General features: G+C 36.8%; 1 long non-coding RNA gene across 1 annotated transcript; it reads right to left on the bottom strand.

The window, feature by feature from the left end:
* Positions 1-7,011: 7,011 nt before the first annotated feature.
* Positions 7,012-25,417, bottom strand: LOC132669299 (uncharacterized). The gene is made up of 4 exons (XR_013556245.2): positions 25,271-25,417; positions 11,661-11,787; positions 10,174-10,245; positions 7,012-7,253 (listed from the first exon to the last, which is right to left on the bottom strand). It is a non-coding gene; the product is annotated as an uncharacterized LOC132669299 (long non-coding RNA).
* Positions 25,418-25,692: the final 275 nt, after the last annotated feature.

Below are 25,692 nucleotides of genomic sequence, written 5' to 3'. Positions count from 1 at the left end.
AAAGGTAATTCCTGTAGAGAGGAGAATATATACATATGCCCAGAGGGGATTGCTTTCTTTCTTTATTTTTTTTATAGTTGGAGTTGAAAGATTTGGATTTTATGAAGACATAAAAAACGACTTTGTGTAGTAATGTCTATGTTATTTGTACTTCTCTACACTAAATGTAATAAATGTAACTTGAATGTAACAATACGAGGATCAACACTGTGGACAGAGTTAATATGTGCTTATCTGAAACTTAGCAGATAAAGAGATACTGCCAAAATAAACAACCGAAAGTGAGAACGGACATTTGAAGTACATTATTGTGTTACTGGAACATCTGGTACTAACACTGTCAAGTTTACATATGTTCTCAAATACTTATTTATGTAACAATCAAATGCTAAGCATTCCAGCTGCACTTGTAAACTTTTTATGAACTGAGTCATATGCACAAGCTCAGCTAAATATACTTGACAGAGGGAGGAGCGTGAGGAAACTATTAACTCTCAGAAGTGAAGTTTGATTGCAGTGGGGCCTCTGGCAATGTTATGGACCAGTGTTTGGTAGAGCTGAGCTGCTTGGCTCATGTGAGATTGATTTCATTCTGGTGGGTAGAATCACAAATATCTAGTCAATGGTCAAAATCATGATGTGACAGCTAATTGTTTTTTTAGATACAATTTTCTCAGGAAAGAAAACTGTATACAGATTGAAAAAAATAGAGTGGAGGACATGATGATGTAAGGTGATTAAGAAAAGGGTATTGGATTCTAAAAGTAAAAAAATATTTTCCTCAACACATTCTAGAGTCAGACAGGTGGTCTGACTGTAGCAATGCATAAATTAGAAAAGATAGCATAAAAAGACAAGGCACTTTTGCATGATGATCATCTAATATTGCTCCCAATGAAAATTAGTTTAGTGATACTTGCCTCTTTAGAGACAGAATAGAGAGTAACTACCTTAAACCCTTCTGAAAGAGTAAAAACGCAAGAAGAATGGAAACAGATATTTCTATGCCCAGTTTCCTTTTCTACAAACAAAAGGAAGAAGATGGACATGGCTTTTCCCAAAGTTTGCCTAATCACTGCTTTGATCCAATTTCTAGAGTATGCAATACCACAGAAATTCACCGAGTTCTTTATTTTATGAACAGCAGACCTTAATCAAAGTGATTTCTGGCAGGTTGAGGTTAAAAGGACATATTTGGAGGGTGGGGGTAAGAATCACTTCCACCCCCAATCTCCTGGCAGGATTCTGAAAGTTCCTTTAGAATTCACCAGATGTTTCAGAATGATTCCTTGATCTGGAGGTGTGAAGATCTGTAATCTACGTGACCCTCCTGCCGATACTTGACTTATGCCAAAACTTGAAATCACAGATCCTGGGCCAGGAAAAATACTATTTCCCTTTCACCTTGTGTAGCTCTAGGAAACCTAGATTCATGTTTACCTTCCTGGGGGAACTCTTAAAAATCTCAAACCCATGCTCCATCCCAGACCAGTGAAATCAGAGTGAAATGTAGGTATCAGCCGCACTTGACTGTGCACCCAAGGTTGAGGATAAGGTTGGGCATTTTTTCAGGATCATGGGATTCGTTTTATAAAAAGGGCATCGTTTTTGCAAAATAATTTGGAAGCGGTAGGCGTTCCCCATGCTCTGTCTTTTAATTAGGTCTGGAAATGTGGGAGTTACAAACACAATAGCTCTGACTCTTCAAACTCCATCTCTTCTGACATCTTGAGAACACCTTAAGGGCTGCTAAGGGACCGTCTGAGGATAGGTCGTCTAGCTTTCCAAGTCCTACAGCTTCCCTCATTTTAGCTGAAGAAGGGCTGAGCAAGAACAATGTTTTGTTTTGTTTTGTTTCATTTTTGACAAGTTATGAAAAAAGTTGCAAATTCTGCCTACACAACTATATCATACAGTCATGAATGTGAAGGGGAGGGTGGGATTTAAGCAGGAGCTTAAATTATGAGCAGGACAGAACATACAAACCTTTTAAAAATACCTTTTAGGGCTTTTTGAAACAATGAAGAATATAAACATATACATATAAATTTCTTGCCAAGAAGAATAACCTGGAATTCAGCTTGAAGAAGAAAGACTATAAATCCTGCTCTGCCTGGACAGTTCCAGTTTACACCTATTGTCTCTGTGTATTGCTAACAGTACCTTCTTTGACTCAGAGTGTCCTGTTTGGATTGTGAATTACACTATGAGGGATTAGAGAGTTCAGACTGAACACAGAACTCAGTTTAAAAAGTAGAGACAATGGGGCACCTTGGTGGCTCCGTTGGTTCAGCAGCCGACTGGCTCATGATCTCATGGTTTGTGAGTTTGAGCCTGCTTGGGATTCTCTCTCCCTCTCTCTGTCTCTCCCCTACTTGTGCTTTCTCTCTCTCAAAATAAGTAAATAAGCTTTAAAAAAAGAGTAGAGACAAGATACATGAATTATACATAGCAAATGCTCAACAAGTATTATTTGCTGTAAGACTATCGTCATTATTATTAATTCACAAGCAACATGTTTTACAGGCAGTCTACAAGTATTAAAAGGAAACAAAAACACACACTGCCAGATTTCAACCACATCTCTACGATTGAAAATTGGTTTCCTCTGCATTCCCACAAGTGGTAATACAGTGTCATCTTTGAAAACAGAGGGCAGTTTTCTTATTCTTTTTTCTATAAAAAATGTAATTCAAGGTAATTAAAAAAGGATTTGTCTCTGACATGTCAGATGGTGTGTAAGATGTAATGTAAAGATAGTTTTTAATCATTACTAAATAGATGGCCTTCCTTCTATTATTATCTAAGCTTAGCGATTTATGTTCGATGGTCTGGGACAAGAAAGCAGAAAAGAAATTAATTAAAAATGAAAAAGACAGGAATGGCATTTAGATCTGCTTTAAGTACTATCTAAAATGTTCTCTTGTTTTGACTTACTCCAGAAGGAAAACTTAAAACAATGAGTAAATGAGTATAAGTTACAAAGAGGCATATTTTAGCTCAACATAAGGATTTTTAAAATAGAGTTGTCCAACAGAATGGATTGTTTCAGGAAATGATGAGCTCCTTTGCTGAAGATATCCAAACTGAGACCGGATGAGCATATGCCAAGGATGCTGCAGGAAACATTTCTGCACTGTGTGGGAGGTTAGCCAACAGAAGATGATGCCTTAGGTTCCTTCCAATGCTAAACTGTATAAGTCCTATGACTATCGCAAACATGAATAACTACCTTAATGATACAAATCCCAAGGCCTGGTTAAGAAATTGAAAAAAAAAAGAAAAGAAAAGAAAAAAGAAAAGAAAAGAAAACCAACCAAGCAACGCACTTTACTCGGGTTCTAGGGAAAACAAAGCATGTGAGGAAGCTTTTTTTTTTGAATGTGAAGACAAGAGAAGTTGCTACATTCTAAAAGTATACACTTTATGATAAATGCAGTTATTTTATAAAATTTAAGGCAACCAATAAAGCATGCATTTTCAAAAGATAAATGAACTGAAGAATAAAGAACCATTTGCTGAATTACCAAATTATCCAAAATAGGATAAGAAGCTAGGCAGAAAGCCACTGAAGGAAGGTTTTCCACAGTCTCACAGTCCCATGGAGAAAAAAAAATAGAGTTCAGAAACTTCTAAGGGGGAGAAATCCTGATTAAAAACCCTAGGATTGCAATTAGAAACCCAGGTATCCACAATAGCAAAGCAGAGACAAAAAAGTGGTAGATTGAGCAATTACCAAATCTGCAGTTAAATCTCAGGATCAGAATAAGGTAATCTGCCAACATTGTATTGCTCAACCAGATCCACAGAGAAAGTTGACATTATCCAGAGTCACTACAGTTTAGCAAACATAGTTTTTGGTGCTAATAAAACACACACACACACACACACACACACACACACACACACACACCAAAACAGGACAGGAGATAAAAACCAAATCAGTAGATGAGCGATTTATTGGAATTATCAGGTTGGAAACAAAGAACTATGATTAATAGTTTTAAAAAATAAATGACATGAAAAATTTATAGATTCTAGAGAGGTAGAACTTATTTAGAAAATCAAATAGAATTTCTAGGACCAATAATAAGTGGAAATAAGAACAAGATTGGTGGGTTAAATACAATGTTGGAAACTGAAAGGGGTAAGTGATCTGGAAGAAACACCAGAGAGTATTTGGGTTGAAATCTGGGTAATAAAAGGAATGAAAATACTAAAAATTTTAGCTATAATATATGAATGAAAAAAAAGTATACTTCATGTTCAGACTGTGGAGGAGAAAAATAATAGGACAGGAAACAACTGAATAAATAAAGGCAAAGGATTTCCAAAGTGAAAAGCATCAAGGCAAAGAAAGACACATCATAGCAATACTGCTAAAAACGATAGACAAAGGAAAAAAAAGTTGAAATAGCCAAAGGGGAAAAATATACCTTACTTTCAAAGGTACAGAAATAAGAATAATAGTTAACTTATCAATGGAGATAATGAAAGGCAGATAATGGAATGACATTTTCAAGCTGCTGAAAGACAATTGTCATCCTGGATTTTATACCCACCAAAAATGTTCTCCAAAAGTGAAAGTGAAATAGAAAATAGCAGACAAACAAAAAGAAAATGAAATATCCTCAATGAAATGCATACAAAAGTTAGTTCTGCTGGCAAAAGGAAAATGATTCCGTTAAGATACAAAACAGATGAACATAAGGGAAGAGAAGCAAAAATAATGTAAAAACAGGGAGGGGGACAAAACATAAGAGACTCTTAACTACAGAGAACAAACTGAGGGTTGCTGGAGGGGTGTTGCGTGGGTGGATGGGTATTAAGGAGGGCATTAAGGACGGCAGTGGTTGGGATGAGCACTGGGTGTTATACTCCAGTATATTCATCTGTATATTCCAGATGAATCACTGGAATCTACTCCTGAAATCACTATTGGACTATATGCTAACTTGGATGTAAATTAAAAATTAATTAATTAATTAATTAACATTAAAAAACAAAAAAGGAAAATGATTCCAAATGGAAGCACAGAAATTCAACAGGAATAATAAAAATGTGGGTAAATATAAATGAATATTGATGGTACATAGCAGCAATTACAACACTTTCTGGGGGAATAAAATAGATGCATTAGTACAATGATTGATGACAATAACACAAAGGATGGTGATACGTAGTATTCTAAAGTCCTAGCATTGTTCAGGAAGTTTTAAATGTATGGAATTATATTACGTTGTAATAAGATCAGACTGTATGGTGTATTCTTCAGGATAGGCACTAACCATAATAAAAGAATGTGTAATTAACAAACCAACAGGGGCACCTGGGTGACCCAGTCAGTGTTCGACTTTGGCTCAGGTCATGGATCTCACAGCTTGTGAGTTTGAGCCCCGCGTCAGGCTCTGTGCTGACAGCTCGGAGTGTGAAGCCTGCTTTAGATTCTGTGTCTCCCTCTCTCTCTCTGCCCCTCCCCTGCTTGTGCCCTGTCTCTCTTTCTCAAAAATAAATAAACATTAAAAAAAATTAAAAAAAACGAAGGGTGGGGTATAATAATGAAGGAAATCTGTTTAACCTTGAATAATGTAAAGAAGGAAAAAAAGGAACATGAAACAAGTGAAGAGAAGAAAACAGTTATACACACAAATACATGAGTAATTACATTAAAAGTAGTTGCTTTGGTTAAAAAATATTTCACACTAGATTAAAAAATACTGTAAGAGGAGTGCCTGGGTGGCTCAGTCGGTTAAGTGTCAGACTCTTGATTTCGGCTCAGGTCATGATCTCACGGTTGGTGGGATCAAGCCCTGTGTTGAGCCATGCACTGGGGTCTATGCTGACAGTGCAGAGCCTGCTTGGGACTCTCTTACTCCCTCTCTCTCTCTCAAATTAAATAAATTAACTTTAAAAAATACAATCAGATGCTATTTATAATTGATATTCTTTAAATATAAGGATAGAGAGAGGAGCCTGGGTGGTTCAGTCGGCTAAGCGCCTGACTCCTGGTTTTGGCTCAGGTCAGGATCTCGCAGCTTTGTGGGTTTGAGCCCCACATCGGGCTCTGTGCTGGCCTGCTTGGGATTCTCTCTCTCTCCCTCTCTCTCTGCTCCTCCCCACTCATGCCTTCTCTCTCTCTTTCTCTCTTAAAATAAATAAATAAACTTAAAAAAATAAATATAAGTATAGAGAAAGGTTGGAAGTAAAAGGATACAAAAATATATAGCATTGTAACTCTAACCAGAAAATCTGCTGCAGTTATTCTACTTTTAAAATGGATGATAAATGATAATCCATCAGAAAGAAAACAATTCTAAATTTGTTTTCACATACCTCCAAATATCTAAAGCAAAATGGACAAAACTTAAAGGAGAAGACAAATCCTTACAACCAGTTCCATCAATTGTTGGTAAAGAAGGGAAAGGAAAAATATCAGCAAAGATATAGAAGATCTAAAGAATATTTTCAACAAACCTCCTGTAAGTGGCATATATACAGCACTGCACCCAACAGTAATAGAATGCACATTCTACATAAATGAATATGGATCATTTTCCAAAGTTGGTCATGTGGGCATAAAACAAACCACAACCAATTGCAAGAGACTAAAATCATCTAGAGTACATTCTTTGACCACTACTTACTTAATTAAGCTGGAAATCAATAACTAAAAGATAACAAATATCTTTGTTTCCTATCCTAAACTAACACTACAACAAATAAGAACAACCAGAAGTTTTCCACTGCAGAAACTGATCCAGAAATTATTTTCAAACATTTAAAACCATGCTGTAAAATAAATTTGCATTGATTTTCAGCTAATTACCAAAAATCTGCAGAGCATTTGTTTTGATTAACTTTGTATAGATGAAATAATACATAAAATTGCTTAATTGTTTTTGCCAATAAATGAGGTCCCCCTCTTAAAGATGTCACTCTACATACCTGGGATCACTAATATGATAAAGATTATACTTGAATCGAAAACTTTGTTATTAAAAAAGGGCCAACCTGTCAACTTCACGTATTTAGTCAATTGCCACAAAAATAAGAAAATCTTAAGCACATCTACTAACCTTGATAGACTGACTGTATGGTCCAATGCCAGCAGGTGCTCAATGAGAAATACTCTGAACATGGAGGATTTCTTTGGGACGAGAGGGATACCATCACCAATCTTCACGTCACTCTTGTGGGCAAGGCAATCTACTGAGAAACGTATTCCTTCCAGCAACCTAGTTTCTACACACACTCTGAAAAGTAAGCCAAATTGAAAGGAATGAGGTAAAGTTAAAAAAATCAAAACCCCAAACCACGGTAATCAATGTGGAAAGATCGTTTATTGTTGTGGGTTAAGTTATCGGATGGAACCTAAATATTTATTTTTTGTTCCTTTCCTAATTCTAGTGAAGCAACAGTAATACTATAAATCTAAAAATACATCTTTAGCAATGCTGCAAAGTTAGAGGGGTGCTAACAGCATACCAGAAGAGGAAGGAATTTCTGGAAGGTATGAAGCAAGACTATGAAAGAAAAACTGGGGAAAAATTGCAACAAAGTAGAGAATTTGCAAACTCAAAACAAAACAAAAACAAAGAAAGGATATTACATTCAACAATTATAACTTTCACCTCTTTGCTAGTCACATGGGGTGATGTAAAAGTCTATTTAACCTCCAGTTCACTAAACTGATCTTCAGCCTGTTCTATTATTCAGCCTGAGTGATTTTTTTAATGTTTATTTTAATTTTTGAGAGAGAGAGAGAGAGAGAGAGAGAGAGGCAGAGAGAGAGGGAGACACAGAATCGGAAGCAGGCTTCAGGCTCGGGGCTGTCAGCACACAGCCCGACATGGGGCTAGAACACATGAACAGCGAGATAATGACCTGAGCCGAAGTCAGATGCTTAACTGACTGAGCCACCCAGGAGCTCCTGGCCTGAGTGACTTTTAAGAAATCACTAATATGGGGCGCCTGGGTGGCTTGGTCGGTTAAGCGTCCGACTTCAGCTCAGGTCATGATCTCACGGTCCGTGAGTTCGAGCCCCGCATTGGGCTCTGTGCTGACAGCTCAGAGCCTGGAGCCTGCTTCCGATTCTGTGTCTCCCTCTCTCTCTGACCCTCCCCCGCTCATGCTCTGTCTCTCTCTGTCTCAAAAATAAATAAACGTTAAAAAAATTAAAAAAAAAAAAAAAAAAGAAATCACTAATAATTTCATTTTCATAGCAGCTTTTTATTTTTTTCAATTTTTCAAGTTTATTTCTTTTGAGAGAGAGAGAGAAGGGAAAAAGAGAAGCCTAAGCAGACTCCACACTCAGCATGGAGTCCACCGTGGGGCTCACTCTCACGACTGTGACATCATGACCTGAGTCAAAATCAAGAGTTGAATGCTTAACCGACCGAGCCACCCAGGCACCCCCATAGCAGCTTTTCAAAAACGCTATTATCTACCTCGGGTGCCTGGGTGGCTCAGTTAAGCATCAGACTTCAGTTCATCTCATGGTTCGTAAACTTGAGTCCCTCTCAGGGGAGCACGAGCCCTGCTTTGGGTGAGCCCTGCTTCTCTATCTCTCTCTCTCTCCCTCCATTTCTCTCTCTTCCTCTCTGCCCCTAGTGGGATTCTCTCTCTCTCCCTTTCGCTCTGCCCCTCACTCACTTGCACCCTGTCTCTCAAAAAAAAAAAAAAAGAATATAAAAAAATTAAAAAAATATTATCTACCTCAATGTCACTAAAGATATTAAATAGAATAATTTTGAAGTTTTCTTTATTTATCAAATTAACTTTGTTTCCACAAAAGTTCCATTGTTTTATTTGTTGAGTTCCTTGCCTCTTTGTGCTTGTGTTGGTTATTCTTGAATTTTGGTTCTTGGTTATCTACTCATATTTATATGCAAGGATCTTGATTACTGAATATTGCTACCTGGAGTGTATTTCAAGTGACAATGTTCACCAGAACATTGTTCTGACAGTAAAGATGATTCCCTGGTGTTGGCCACACTTACAGGCTGGCTTGTGTATATACCATACCTTTTTGGTGGACACATTCTCTTGTTTTGGGGACCCCACTAATCAGAAGAGACCCTATCCCATTAAAATCTCCTTTGGGACTCTCTCATATCATATTTAGTTTTCCCAGTTTGTGGCTTTATCCTGTACTTAGTAGAGTCAGCTACTTTGAAAGCAGAGTGCTGGTATAGTTGTTCTAACACCTTGTAATTAATTGGCCAACCAGACATAGCCTATTCCTCTCAGTTCCTTATAGCTGCTAATCATGGGCTTATTCCTTTTGTTTTGGAAGATCTTTTCCATCTCTATGGAGCTTTGTTGGGATATGCCATCAGTCTTATCCTATTTGCTTTGTATCTTCCAGAAATTTGTACTTCTGATAGACCCCTTCCCTGCTTTCGGTAGTTGCTATGGATTTATTATTGTTTTATATTTCTTGTGTCAGTTCAATAGAATTCTGGTAGGGAGGAAAGACAAAAGCTGTCAAAATGTTCAGTCAGTTCTCTTGAACCAGTATATAAATTTCTGTCAACTCACTCGAACTGAATGAGCAATTAAACAAATGTAATCTGATAACACTTTCTAGTTTACTGAAATGGAAGCCATCCATCTTAATTCCAACTCTCCATTAATGTTTTAGTAAATTCACTTAGACTCTGCTTTTCTAACCTTTCTTCAATATTAAGAAGTACACTGTCCCACTCCCCAACTCTTTCTCTCTTTTGTATCTCTAATCTTTCTTCTGTGGGTCCTTCTTTTCTTCTACAACTGATGATAAATCTTCCCTATCCCCCAAATAGCTCCTCAATTCAACCTCTCTCCTATCCTTCACAGCCCTTTCATTAACTCTAAGCCCTATAGCGATGAACACTGCCAAATACTCACTCTTGAGGAAGTTTTCCTTGGAGTCCCATGATCCTATCTCTTAGTCTGAAGTTAGTGGGATAATGGGGAGTGGAAAGAGCATAATGCCAAAGATAGAGAAGAATCATGAAGATTCATCAGGAATGGGAAAAGGATGGAAAACAATGCTGGAGCCTTCATAAGTCAAAACCTATGTTCTTTCTTTTCTTAGTCTTCATCTGCAGCAGTGAACACCACTGAACCCTCTCTCTGAATGTAACTTCCCTAGAATTCCATGGTATTATTTGAACTGGGTCTTCTTCTCACCTTTTTGACAATTCCTTCTTAGTCTGAAGGTAGTCATACAATGCAGGAGGTTTCTACAATATGGAGTATAATCTGTAGGAGAGACAAAGATTAAAAAAAAATTCCTTGAAATTCATCAGAATGTGGAAGGAAAATATAGAAAATAGGACAAACAGGAAAACAGGCTGGAAGTAATATAAAGTAAACGGTGGACCTGGCCGGTCTGTGGGTTAACTCTGGGCTTCAGAGCCACTGAAGTCTGTGTAGGAAGTTGTAATCTTAGCATTGTCTACACAGTAGAATGGCTGGCAGATGTCAGGTACTCGAGCCCCTATCTGTAAAGCACCCAGTGAGCATTTCTTACCTCATTTGCCTAATAGTAATAGAGATTCTCATATCCTGGTCACTGTTCACTAGTTCTGGAGTGAAATGGGTAGCCTGCTCATGCCTGAAAGCTGTTCACTGTGCCACCTGAAATAGGCCCAAAGCAAAGCAGATGTTCCTGGTTTCCCTGGGTAATGCCAGAATACTCTGATCATTCCTTTATCTCCTGCCTACTAAGTATTAAAACATTTTCTCATTCGTAAATCACTTTCTGCTTATTAACCTGTGCTGGGCCTTGGGTTGTTTCACAAAATTATATTACCTAATTCTTAGAGAGTTAGAATCTCTAAACCTAAGAAAAATCTTTTTCCTTTCTTTCTTTTAAAAGATGTATCTCCCTGAAATAGTGTTTTGCATAAAAATTAAATGACTACCAGTCTCTAGAAAACTTCCCAGAAAATCAACTTTTCTGTCAAATTACTTTAAGCATTTTCTGTGATACAATCAAAACCATTTTCTTTTTCTTCCTTGATTTACTTTGAAGGTTAAGTATTTCAAAAATAATTGAAAAATATGATTAAATATTAGTCAGTCTCCTTGGTCAGTCTTACATAGTCAAAAAAAGAACAAAACATGTGGTGTTCAGTTGTTTAAAAGTATGTCTGAAACCATTTATTTCAAGGATAAGGAAACCAGGCCAAGTTGGACCATTTGAAAATGAACATAGATTGGAAGCAGAGGTGAGGGGAGAGAGTAAGAGGAAGAGTGTACTAGCTCTGCAAAGATGCCTTCTTGACCTCATTGCCAGTACCTCTCTCTAGTATTAATTTTCCTCTGTGTATATTCCAGAATTCCTTTACTTCTCAAGCCGTACCATTAATGCATGTCTCTCTGTGTGTGGATTACTGACAATGGTTGTTAAAGAACAGTAAGAATGGCCACGTAAGATAGGGATAGAGAAGCCTGTGATAACAAATCATGCTAGGAAACATTAAAGACACATACATTTGGAAAGCAACACAACCACTCTACTAATGGGAGAGAGCACGATAAAGGGCAGGCTTGGGAGCCAGACAGAGCAAGGCATGAAACTGGAATGGGGATTTCAACCAGATAACCAGAAAAGTGCCTCATGTCAGGCATTCGGGCAACTTTCTCTTCACATGACAGCAATAGTTACCTACCTTGCAGGCAGACAGAGGTGAATGTGGTCACATATGCTGAGTTAGCAGCTGGGAAATTCTTCACGCTTTTTCAGATAGGTGGACCAAAATGATATCTTTAAATTCCATTTCCCTAATTTAATAGGAGCTGCAGAAGAAAAGAGATTTTCATAAGTTCAGGAAAATTGTAATTAAAATTCTTCTTCTAAACAATTATTGGTGATATTTTGAGCAGGCTTCATAGAAAATATATTCCATATATTATATATATTTCTCACAATGTACTAGTGTGACTGTAGCACTTGGTGATGAAATAATGCAGAGGTTGGCAAACTTTTTCTGTAAAGGATTAGATAGTAAATATTTTAGACTTTGCAGGACAAGAGGCAAAAATGAAGACATTATATAGAACATAACACATTTTGGAAAATCTAACAAAATGTAGACAACAAATTGCTTTATTAGCAAAATTCAAAATACAACAGTAATAATTGAAACATTAAAAAAATGTCGATTAATGAGAAGAATGGAGTTCTCTTTTCTTTTGGGATAACATTTCACTCAATAAACTTTCAACGTTAGTATTCCTGACATCAAAATGGTTGCAAAAGGTCATCTGTAAAAATCATTCTTAGCTTGTGGGTGGTATCAAAATGGCAGCAAACTGGCTTTGGTCTAAGAGCTTTAATTCATTGAAGCAGTACTCAGCTCTAAAGCTATCATGATTTGGCCTTTTATAAAAATTAAAGTGTGACTTTAAACTACAGGTTTTAGAAAATCAATCAATTATAATTCACCAATTTTTTTCCTTATAAATTTTATATTAATAATATTAAATAAATGATACATTTTTAAATGTTAACATTATGGAAAAATAATCTATTGGTTTTTGTTTTAGCATACTTCCATTGAGTAATCTCAATGCTTTTAATAACTCATCCCTTAGTGAACAATAGCCAGAATAAGGAAAGAAACCATTACCCAAATTTCAATTAAAACAAATTGATCTTATTTTTGACCTCTGAAATTTCTTGTAATGCCCTCTATGCTGGATCTGACATTAGAACACTTTCTATTTGATTCGCCTTAGATATATTGTAAATACTAGAAAATTAAGATAAATACAATTTTCTTCAAGATTGTTGATTATTTACATATATTGCTATCACTTACTTTCTCCAAAGCTCTAGAAAATAATGAGATAAATCTTCATGGAAACAAACACCGGAAGGATTTAATGTGATAAAGAAGCAAGAAACCAGAACCACATCTGAGGAGACTGAACATTACAAATAAAACAGAAAAGGGCAATAAAATTCTTGGGATGAAGTTAATCCTGGGGTGACCATTGACTTTATAGAACTCAGTTGTTAAGGAACTTGGGAGAAATTCTCTCTCCTTTAAGGTGATTCAGTTAGAACTGAGAATCACAGACAAAGAATGCTGAGAAGATAACTGAGCAGCTAATTATCAGTAAAGTGACAAAAGGAATAGGATTTAATATATATGATATATTCTGAATAAAAGAAAATAGCTACAAAACAAAATAATAACTTACAAACAGTTCCATTTGAGGATCTTAAGCTGTTTTCTAAATTAATATTATGTCATTCTTACACACTAAAAAATTATGTCAAAATAACAATTTATTTCTTGTGCCAGCAAACAGCGATATTCTTTTCTTGCCAGATCCATTTATTTGGGCCGGGGCAAGGCACTAACTTCTCTTATTCAACATTCATCGGTGATAGTCTTTCTTAAAGTACTAAGAAAATGAATTAAACTTATTCTAATGTGTTATAGCTTGATATGCAAGTTAATACTTAAAAGTAAGCCAAAGATAAAAGGTTAAAAGTGAGATCTCTAAGCAAGGATTAAATATTTAGTCTTAAATTAAAAAAAAAAATCCCATTTATTAGAACTTCTGGCTATAAGAATTCTGAAATATTTGACTATTGGAAAGATTTTTGGGTTTCATTCTTTATATTTTTCAAAGAAAGCACTGCTATTTTTCCAAGTTCAAGTATAATTCTGCTCAAGAATAGAGATTGGGCCCAGATGAGCTCTTGCCGTTCCTTTCTGGTTGGTGATCGTTTGCTAAATGTGGCACTCAACAGCATTTACACCTAGGAGACAGAGGATACCATTATAAAGCAGAGAATCTGAAGCTCCCATGTCAGAATCCTTCTCCAACTGCTCCTAGTCTAGAAGTAACAGAGAATTAGAAACTTCCCTCACTCACATCTGTGTTTTCAATAGGTCTGACAGCTGGAGATCTTGAATTGAAACTCATGTTATACAAAATACGTCTACTTTTAGGATTTGGAATTTTCAACCCACAGCTATTCCCTGAGGATGACAAACAGGTGATAAAAGATACCTGACTCACTTGCTGGCAACACCTGGCTGGTTTGCTTGCCTACTGAGAACATTTGGGATAGAGCTGCTTCCACTCTTGATGGTCTAGGGATACTGAAGTCCTTGCACTACGATGCTGAGAACACTAGGTGTCCTGATTATATGCAGCTATCCCCACAAACAGTAGTAGATAAGAGATGGGCTGAAAGGTCCACTATTATCCATAGCTCCCCAGAAGATGAAGGCTATCTGCTACTGTGGCAATCTCCCTTTTCCTCCCAACAAGTCTGTAGTGGGTCAGGGTGCTAAGGAATGCTACTCTGGGAGCATCAAGATGCACTTCACTGCTTTTTAATTCTTCGGAGATTATCCTTTTCATTATCCCGTTGGGCTATCTGGATTTATGACACGTTAATGCCGAGAATTTTCAACTAGGAATTTCTAGCTGAAAATATAATTTTTGTCATAGAAATTGATTTGCAAGAAAAAGTTTGTTTAGTCATGCACATGTTATGGAAAAATGATTTGAGACAGCTACTTGTGAAAATTTACCTTGCCAGCAACTTTGTCAGAATCTGTTATCCTGCTAACTTTATAAGCAAGAAACAATGTAACCACAACGTTTAAAGTGCTTGGTCTCTTGAATTCAGAAAATTCTTTCAACTAGACTATATTGAAAAAAAAAGTATTATGGATACTTTAAAAATATATTCTTTATCACTTTTGTGTGTCCTAAATATCTTGAAAATTTGAATAACTATACCTTAAGAAAGCTATACCTTACCATATTAGTAAAAGTAAAAGATATTAATAATAGTTTGTGCAAATTTTGGCAAGTGTGTGAGAAAAGTTGGAATTCATGCACATTTTATAGGCATATAAATTGGTTCCACGTTTAAAAAATTTTTTTTAACGTTTATTTATTTTTGAGACAGAGAGAGACACAGCCTGAACAGGGGAGGGCCAAAGAGAGAGGGAAACACAGAATCTGAAACAGGCTCCAGGCTCTGAGCTGTCAGCACAGAGCCCGACGTGGGGCTCCAACTCATGGAGCGTGAGAACATGACCTGAGCCAAAGTCGGACGCTTAACCGACTGAGCCACCCAGGCGCCCCTGGTTCAATGTTTTAAAACAGTAACTTAACCACATGTTCAGAGTCCATTTTTGGAATACGAAAGATACAACTTTTGGAAGATAACAGGGTCTTCATGACTTTGAGATAGGGAAATATTTCTTAAATGAGACACAAAAAGCATTAACCTTAAAAGACAAAAAAAAAAAAAAAAAAAAAAGAAAAAAAGAATAAATTGTTCACCAAAAGACATCACTGAGAATGAAAAGGGAAGCCACAGTATAGAAGATGATATTGCAACACACATCTCTGACAAAGGGCTTACATTTAAAATAGTAAGAAGGCTCTTAGTGATCAATTAAAAAGTATGACAGATAATCTTGTAAAAGAATGTACAAGAGACTTACACAAACACTTTAGGATTTCCAGATGGCTAAAAAGCAAGCAATCACAGGACTACTAATTAATACAATGAGATACCACCATGAACTCACTAAGACGGCAAGTATTAAAAAGACTGACATTGTAAGTGTTGGTGAGGCTATGGGGCAAATGGAACTCTACTAAACTGCTGGTAGGAATTCAAATTGTTTCACACACTTTAGAAAACCCAGCAATTCTACTCAATGAGAATGCATACACATGTAAACAAAAGTTCCGTAGAAGAGTATTCGTAGCACAATTATTTGTAATAGCCATTTAATGCCCAAAAGTCCATCCTAGAATGGATAAAGTGTAGTATATCCATACAAAGGAATACTCTTCAGAAAAAGATTTAAAAGAAAAGATGAACCCAACCTGTCTTTACAACAACATGGAAGACTCTCATCACCATAATGTTGTGAGAAATGAAATGAAAGAAGCCAGGCACTTCGGATTCTGTGTCTCCTTCTCTCTCTGCCCCTCCCCCACTCATGCTCTGTCTCTCTCTCTCTCTCTCTCTCTCTCTCTGTCAAAAATAAATAAATGTTAAAAAAATTAAAAAAAAAAAAGAAAGAAAGAAGCCAGGCACAACAGAATACCTGAGAATGAACATTTTCATTTGTGTAGTGTTCAAAAACAAGCACTCCTAATTACCTGTGGTATTAATTGTGAGAACGGTGCTCACCTTCAGGAGAAGGGGAAGGAATGGTGACTGGGAAAGTCACAAAGCTGAGGGGAGGACTTCTGCAGTCCTGATAAAGTTTTATTCCTTGGCCTGCATAGCAATTATGCAGGTGTGAGCACTTTGTGAAATTTCACTCATCTGTGTATTTGATTCTTGCTCTTTGTGTTAATACATCAACAAAATGATACAAAGCAGTTGTATGGATTTCACTAAAGTGATTCTCCCAATATCATTTCATTCATGCACAGGTGACAGACACATTTCTTCCAGCTTCTCCAATTGCACAGCCACCATCTTCTAATAAATTTTGGTCATGTCACCTGTATTTTTAAACATTTTCTCTCACCGTCCTTTCTGTGTTACTGCATTTGTCTTTTTCTTTGAAGTGGTAGATAATAACCCTGAGAGCATCCAAGAGTAGTTTTGGGTGGAAGTTTTAGTCTGAATGATCATGTCTTCTCAAACTAAGGACAATTTTCTTCTATTTTATAAAATATCTCTCCTCTACCACCGATTTGTGTTCTGTTTATTTTAAAGTGGGGCTCACATTTTTCTTCCATATCTCTCAACTTCTCTTCCATATTTTCCAGTTTGTTATATATTCTGGGCCACATCCTTGACAGGTGGGAAATTATTAGATTATAAACTTGTTCTTCTGTTTTGAACTATATGATATGTCTCTGAAAGTCAGGTTAACATATACTTGATTTCAGGAATCCAAGTAGCTTTCTGAATGAATTTATCAATATTTTTGGAAACACCTGGATTTTCATTGAATTTTTGAGTTTTTCACTCACATATATTATTCAAACACAGTGAAAGAATAAAGGAAAAATAATGAAGACAATGCTCATGGATGAGTTTGAAAAAGATGCTAAATTCCGCCTTGTCAAATGTTATACAATGCAGACATTAAGTAATTAAGCTGGATTCTTAAAAAGTTAAGGTCCAATTCTGAATATGGCATTTAAAAAAACATTCTATTTAAGGAATAAACAATAACATCTATTCTTAGAATCTATTATAGAATAACATCTATGATGTTATTAAGATATAATATGCTTTAGACATGTCATTTTCCTATGAATGCTTTGAATCATCTTTCTTATAGAGAATTTTGGTTTCACGTCTCGCTTAAAACAGTTTTTTTGGTTTTGTTTCAATGAACATATTTGTGGGACGACAGCCAAGAAAAGGTGCCATTTGGGGAATGAAGGGGAAAACATTTTGTTTCTTTTTTTTCCTTGGGATATTTTTGTTTACAGAGAGAACACAGGTTGCCATCAAACTTCCAGATCTGAACAGCAGAGGTGACTGTCAGCATCACTTTGTTCCTAAAGTCAGTAGCTTTCCAAAACAGTGTCCTTGCCAGCTGACCTCTTTAGTTACTGCCACATTTAGACACGTTAACAAAAGCCTATTGTTTACCCTAAGTGGTATCATTTCATTTTTATGTATGGCTTGCTCAAGGTGAATTTATTTGTAAGGAGGATTACTGCTCTAGAGTTATTCCATTATTAAATTGCTCTAACAACACTGAGAAATTATTTTCAGCCACTAATTAAAACTAAATGCAGCACCAGAACCCATCCAGTAAGTATTTGCTTTGCTTCAGCACCTAGAAAATGCTGTCATTAGGATTCCATTGGAAATAATTTATTTGACAACATCTGACAAATTTCTACACTTAACTTTTCACTTAAAATTTCATAGCTAAGTAGCTTGAGAAAAGTACCTATGTTTTTTAACACAATCCTTCAATGACAGCCTTATAATGTAGGTACATCACTGACCTATGGAGAGGTCATATAGCATAGAAGTTAAAGGCAGAAGCATGAGAGCCAGAGTACTTCTGTTTATCTCACCAACTGACTACTTGTGTGAATTTAGCCTAATTAATTTTTAGATACCTCAGTTTCGTCATCTGTAAAATGGGGATGACAACAGTACCTAACTCATAGGGTTGTTGTGAGGATAGATGAGTTAATACAGTGCCTGGCACATAGTAAGTATTAAATAAAATCTAGCAGAGTGCCTGGATGGCTCAGTCAGTGAAGCATCTGACCTCAGCTTAGGTCATGATCTCATGGTTCATGAGTTTGGGCCCCACGTTGGGCTCTCTGCTGTCAGTGCAGAGTCTGCTTCAGATCCTCCATCTCCCTCTCTCTCTGCCCCTCCCCTGCTTGCACTCTCTCTCTCTCTCTCTCTCTCTCTCTCACACACACACACACACACACACACACACAAATAAACATTTTTAAAAATTTAAAAAAATTTAGCCAATTCCTGTTTTTAGTGAGGAATCATTAGAGAGTGTCTGAAGATGCTAAATCAGTAGAGATATGCATGTATTGTATAAAGTTATAAGTCATCTTCCAAAAGACTTAAAGATAGAAATTGCTAACTTTAGAAGTCAAGGGAATGATAAACCCAATAAAAATAGACGAAAAATAGCATAAAAAATAAGGGCATAAGTTAGTTAAATACAAAACCACTCTTTCCTCTTGTGCCTTCTGGCTTTGCTATTTCTGTTATTCCTGATGCTTTTTAGCAGCTCTCTCTATGATTTCAAACATTGCCTATGCCCTGTCTTCCAAGCACTGAGCATATACACACAATCACATTGAAGCTGAGGAACCTGTAAACCCCAAGAAGAGAATAAAGATCGCCACACACAAGTTCCTGTACTTTTCCATCTCTGCAATTTTTGCACTGGGTTGTGTAAAAATTCCTCAGCTTAACCTTCCAGCTCCTTAAGCTGATGTTTAGATCAGTTCTTCCTGCCATGCATCCCAATACCAAGGTTTCATTTTGTTTACAATTGACTCACTGTTACAACAGCAGCCCTTTTTGTTAAGTCAGCGGTACCTTCTGTAATTTATCTGATGCTAATGGTAATAATTAGTTTTCTTCTGCTTCTCAACTCATCTTCCCAAACAGGTAAATTATTCCTGTGTGTTGAATACGATGCCTGTCTTTTGTGCCTGTGTTGGTTTTCCTCAAATTTTTGGTGATTCTTGGTTATCACTTGATGTTTATGGATAAGCATCTAGATTCCTGATCACTGCTAGCTGCAGTGTATGTCCCCAGTCCTAGTGACAATATATATTTTTTTTCCTGATTCTGTGTATAAGCTCTGATTATATGGGCTCTGGCCATGCGCCCAGGCCTTCATGTGGGCTTATCTTTTGGATGCAAGTATGCCTGCTCTCGTGAGGCCACCCAGTAGCCTACATCTCTAGCTGAGGAACAGAGTATAAGCAGAGTGGAAGAAGCAAAATATACCCTATGTTAGAAAAGGACAAGTGTTATTGAGACGTTTAAAACAAGGAAACACAGACAAGATATTAGAGTGAGTATGTGGCATTCCTAGATAGGGCAGCCAAGGCAGGCCTCCCTGAGAAGGTGACATGCCCCCAGGGGCACGAAGTAAGGCAAGAATGTTCCAAGAAGGCTAAATTGCAAGTGCAAAGGCCCTATACAATGTCTGAAACTTCTGTAAAAGGAACCTGTGTTAATCATTCACATTTTGCCTTTTGGAACTTCTACTGGTTCCCCATTTGCTTTGTGCTGCAATTTAAGATGTTGCAAGTTTTTGAAGCATTAAACACGTTAGTTCTTGCTGAGTGGTTATAATCTAGGTGCTTTGTAAAGGCTTTCTAAAATTGACTTTCCAAAATCATTATAATCTTACTACCAAAAAGTCCTGACTAAAATCTCCAGGGAAGGTCCTATAAGCAATGTTGAGAGTCTCTGAACTGGAAGTCAGGTGATATGCGCTCCAGTCCCATCCCTGCTGGTAACTTGCTGTCAGCCTTTGGTCTCTAAACTTCTTCAGTCCTCAGTTTCCTCACCTATGGAATGGGACAGGTGAGTTGATTCAGGTATCTTATGTCCACATTTTGTTCAATGAATAGGGTATTTTGAATAACCTTAGACTGAACTCTTTGGTTTAACTCTACTTCGCCCCAGTAAACATCGAAACTTGCCATCTTCTATCTGGCCCATTTCATTCCTTGTTATCTGCCTGACTCCTGACAAAACATCTTTTATGGACCCTCTAAGTTATAAGGGCATGGTACTATGACTGTACCTTGTTTATTAAACCCTCCTAAACTTAGGAGGCTGCTCTGGTTAGTTCATTTATCTTTGCATAACAGGAACCATCGAAACTTCCACTCACTGGGATAAAGTTAGGGATACGTTGTGGAAAAATGATATTGAGTTTCTTATTTCCTGATTGTGAAAAGGTGGAGGCTGTCATATCTGGGAAAAAACATACCCAGGACAGTTTTCAAGCAACTGCCTTCTATGCAGCTAAGGCAGGGTGAGGTGGCTGCAAGAGTCTTCATGGGATAAAAGTACAAGTCTTTGAACAATCTCCAAAGCTTTTTTTATTTTTCTGCAAAAAAACCTTCATCTTAATCCTTAAATACAAATTGAATACACACTCTTGCCAGTAGATTGTAAGCTCTCTGAAGGCAGGACCTATTCCTTAGTTGTCTTTACATCTCAATGGCATGACATGGTACCGCACATAATACACACTTAACACATGCTTGTAGGTTGACTTATGTTCAAAATGTTCTGCCTCCCTTGTCTGCCTTCTGGCCCTCTGTGGCATCATACTCTCTCTTGTTTCTAGATCTCATAAGGCTATTTGTTGTCTTTGACAAGGCAGCATTTTTCTCCTTCTTTCTCCTATCTTCACCTGATAACTCCCAAGACACCTGAATCCCCCCGAGATCTAGGTCAGGTGCATTGCTCTCTCTCTGTCTCTCTGCCTCTCATACCTATTTTGTTATGGGTATTATTTTCACTAGACTCTAAATCCTGTGAGTGCAGACAACAGGTCCGTTTCCTTCTCTGTGGTACACCCAGCATTTAGCACAGTTCCTGGCACAGGATAGATACTAAGAAAGTGTTTGCTCAATGAAGGTTATGAAAAGAAGGAGTCCTAGGATACAGCTGGTCAAAAGAAGAAAAGGTGATGAAAGAAATAGGTGATAAGAGGAAACAAAGACTTAAAATAATTTATCAAGGAAGATAAATCAAAGTTAAGTCCTGAAAAGTTATTTGAAACTAGTGCTCCAAAATGATTGCTAAAAAATTAAGCTGAAGAATCCTCATAGGTCACAATCCTTAATATTGAGATTTATTCCAAATAGGTGGGAACGTAATGCCGTTAAGTGCAAGCAAAGACACTTCCTTGGGGGTCAGTGAAATATATTAGAAAAGTATAAATTAATGGTCACTGGGGAGGACTTAAGCATGGCAAAGTACAGTATCAGATGACTACAGTGTGTGCTAGCAATTATTCACATCCAGGATGTATTGACTTCTAAGATTATAACACACAAATGCTATCTGGCAATATTTGTTATTCGATAAAATATAGGGAGATAGAGTTGTGAAGGATGGGAGGAGTGTCAGCTTTCAAGACAGTAATAAACATTAAGAAGCAACTCAGTCTTAATTTTAATATTACTTCAGCTAACTTGTGAAATTCTAAATTCTTAAATGTAGACTTCTGAATTCCTCTGGCAAAATTTATCTTCTTTGGGGGTTATTAAATCAATTAACCTTGGGAAGGGAAGGTTAAAAGGACTTCTGTGGGCTACGTTCTCACAGCATGAAAGAGAACAGGCAGAAGCCTGAGTGAACCACGGGTAGGGTTCAAGGAAAGGTTTACACTAGCAGATGATCAGCTCTGTTCTTGCTAAAATTTGGCAAAGAAATACACTGTGGTTTCTTCAGATGACAGCATCATAATTCATTTAGCTCTCTCCTACATTTTCACAAAAAGGCCAAAACCCCACAGGAAATGTGAGCACTGACATTTTCTACCCAGGATCAAAAACCGACTATTTTGCCAGAAATTGAAAACAATATAGCTAAAACAGTAAATACAACAGTAATGTGTTGAAAGAAATAGGCTGCTGGACTGGCCAGTGACACAATCCATCATTTCTATTTTAACTTCTGATGGATAGAAAGGTAAAAAAGAAAAAAGAAACAAAAAATAACAAAAATATGTTTGGATTGGCAGACTTCCATGAAATATAATGAAAACCAAATAAATGTCAAAAAATCCCTTTGCATTAATTTACAGATTATGCTCCACAGATTTGCACTAAACGCAGTACTTCTAATGGCAAGTTTGATTATATGTTTCTAGCTGATTTCCAGGCAGTTAAAAGCTAGCTTAAGGGCCATCTAGAAGGCCTGATTTCTTTTCTTTCTGCAAAATGCTAAAGCTTCTTTATCATTCTGTATTCAGCCATGAACTCAGCTGCACAAGCCAAATGTAAAGGTTTTATGGGCCAATCTATCATGTGAAATCGTGAACAAGAATACAAGCCTACTCATGCAGATGCTGAGGGTGATTTCCATTTTTATGAATGAAAAAGAACCCTGCATAAACATTCTTTATTTAAAGTTTTAAATGAAGAAAGATGCAAAACAAAATGGGAGCATTTTGTTTTATATGTCAATATCTTGTAAGAGGGGCAAAGTAAGGGATCTGGCTCACATGATTCCCAAGACAGCAGTATCTCCTTTGCATTAAGTACATAAATGAGATTTATGGCCACTGACCTAATCTTAGATGCCAAAATGTACAGCAGGAACAGCTTTCTGAAAAACTTAATTTAAAATTATGGTGTTAACAAAAGCATTTTAGGAAGCAGACAACACGGCTGGCGTGCACGCACACAGGCATCTAGGAGAGCTGGCTCTAGAAAGGAGCTGTGGGTATTTGCATAAAGCTTTTCAATACATCTCAGAGGTAATTTAAATCCACAGGTTTTCCTTTTTCTCCCTACCACCCTGGTGTTAATGAATTTCCAAATAAACTCATATCACCAGACAGTTGATTTTCATCACTAAAGGTCATTTAATACCAGACATTCATAGATTTTGGGGAGGCTTAGAATAAAGAAAAATAAATAAACCTGTTTATTCCTTTTCTGAATTTTAAAAGCAGGTTCCTTACCACTAAGTACTTAACTAGATTAGCACCTTGGAGAAAAGAAAAGGCTTGAGCAACTGCACTTGGAATACTTTATCCACTGAATGAGAGAAAATGGGCTGTGATACTGCTAATCCACTGGTAACCACTTGGAGATTTTCCTGAACACACTGGTTTTTGACCTGAAAAAGACAAAAAAAGAAGAAGAAGAAGAAGAAGAAGAAGAAGAAGAAGAAGAAGAAGAAGAAAAAGAAAAAGAAAAAAAGAAAGTAGTAAAGGAAACCTACACTGACAGATATCAAGTCAACACTTTCTTAATATAGTCCCATAAAACAGAATTCCTGGAAAAAATAACATCCTGCAGAATAAAATGTCAAGTTGAAGAAACACATCCCTTCCCTTATCATTGGATTTTAACAAGTGAACTGTGCATAGTTGGAGGAGGTAAACATATAGTAACATGTTTTCCCAATGATTTCAAAAGCTTTTACTTTTCAATACAGATTTGAAGCATGAAAGTGTACACTTCAGGTATACCTACGTATATCATCTCCCGGAAACAGACAAATCATGTCACTATGTAACATGTATATAGGGCTAAAAAGATTATCAAAGAGAATCATCGAAATTTTGAAATTAAAATGCAGAGTTCAAAAGAATGTTGGATTATGTAAATTATCTGAACATTCAGTTCCAAATTCCTGTCTCAGTTTATGTTGTCCCTAAACAGTCTAAAATATGAACTTGGCTGTAGGTAATTTCTTTGGGAGGTGAATCCTAGGAAACAGAGTGAAGGAGGTGTGGGGAATGAGAGAGGGAAAGAAAAACCAATAATGCTATTGAGTTCATTAATGATCTGGGCAACTGAGGATCAATTCTCCTGGGCATTCTCTGAGGAGCTCTGTAGAAAGTGCCTTAAAATTGCTTATCTGAAGGATGTCAGGCTGGTGCCTTTATTCACAATACCCTGTTTCCCATTAGTTGAGGGCTGTTGCAGGTGGCAGTGACTCCCTCACCCTTTCAGGCTTTCCTGGCATAAGGGCTGAGTGAGGTCCGCTGGCTTCAGAGAAAGCCTCAGGGAAGAAGAATGGAGGAATGCACAGCTCATGCTTCTGGCAGAACACTGTCAGTGTGCCTAGGGCTGTTCGGTACTGCTGTAGCTAGGGTCAGAGGTGAGATGACAGCATGTGACAAGGGCATCAGACACCTGTACCTCAGATGCTAGGTCACCTACAAAAGCTTTCACTACATGACTTTGAATCAGCTCACAGGATGGAGATTAGTAAGACTCTTCATAAATTCAAAGTTTTTGCTTTCTAAAATTCATTATTATTCCTAAATTTAAAAAAAGCTGCAAACAATCTAATTTATAAAAATAATTTGTGTTCATGTAACCAATCCAATCTCCTTTCCAATTAACATTTCTGTGTGTGTGTGTGTGTGTGTGTACTTTCTGAAGAAATTAATGTTTAAACTAGGCAAAAGAATGCACTTGAAATTTAAAGAAAAAGAGGAAAGAGAAGAGGGCAATGATGCTAAAAAAGAGAAAGAAAGAGTATCACCTAAATAGGTGTTTATGACAACTAATTTTCACATTGTGTCAGCAGTACAAAATTATTTAAATGGAAAATAACGTAATTATTTTTTCACCTCAATAAAGAACAATCTGGTTTGGATTAATTTAACATTTTTCAAATGGTTGCTTCAGCATCACGAACAAACACATTGTCTTAATTGTATTTTTTAAAAAAGACCATATATCATAGTGGTTAAAACTGCTCAGGCCTTGAGGTCAGATACTTATGTCTGAATTCTCACTCTACAACTTACCAGCTGTGCAAAATGGTAACAGTGACATATTTAGTAATACATTCAGTAATTGGTACTTTAGAATTAAATCACATGACATCATATAATATGTATGGAGCCCTCAGAAAAGTGTCCAACTCAGAATAACTGCTCGGTAACATTGTTTATTATTATTGTTGTTGTTAATATTCTGCAAAAATTAGGTGGTAAAAAGTCATAAGGGCAAGTTCGTAATTATGTGTGTCCTCATATATTGTTACAGTACAAAGTAATAAAGGAGAAAGAGCATGTAACTGAGTGAAATATAGACTCACTGTTTTGTAGAAGGTGACTCCATGATTTCCAATGGGAGGTGGAGTTTCACCTTGGTCTTCTTCCCCTGTTACAGTGAGGACATGGTCCTCATTACGGTTCACCTCACATGAACGGCTACCCATAAACAGCTTGTCTGAGGATTCCAAGTGCTAAGAAAAAAGATTAGTGAGCAGAATAAGAAATGATGACTCAGGAAGCTTTTTTAAAAAGCTGAAATTGGATAGGTAAGTAGAATTTACATTTACTCAAGATAAAACTGAGAGGAAAAGCAAAAAGTTTACCCATTCATAGGAAAACGCAATTATCTGGGAATGGCAAGCAAGTTGATGTTGGTGACACCATACGGTCTATGAGTGGCGGAGAAGAAAAGAGCTACAACAATCGCACAAATCCTTGGTGTATCACAATCATACAAAGGAAC

This window comes from Panthera onca, chromosome B3 (assembly GCF_046562875.1).
Source record: "Panthera onca isolate mPanOnc1 chromosome B3, mPanOnc1 haplotype 2, whole genome shotgun sequence".
NCBI lineage: Eukaryota > Metazoa > Chordata > Mammalia > Carnivora > Felidae > Panthera > Panthera onca.
The sequence above is the reverse complement of the archived record's forward strand: the minus strand, read 5'-3'. Positions and strand labels throughout refer to the sequence as shown.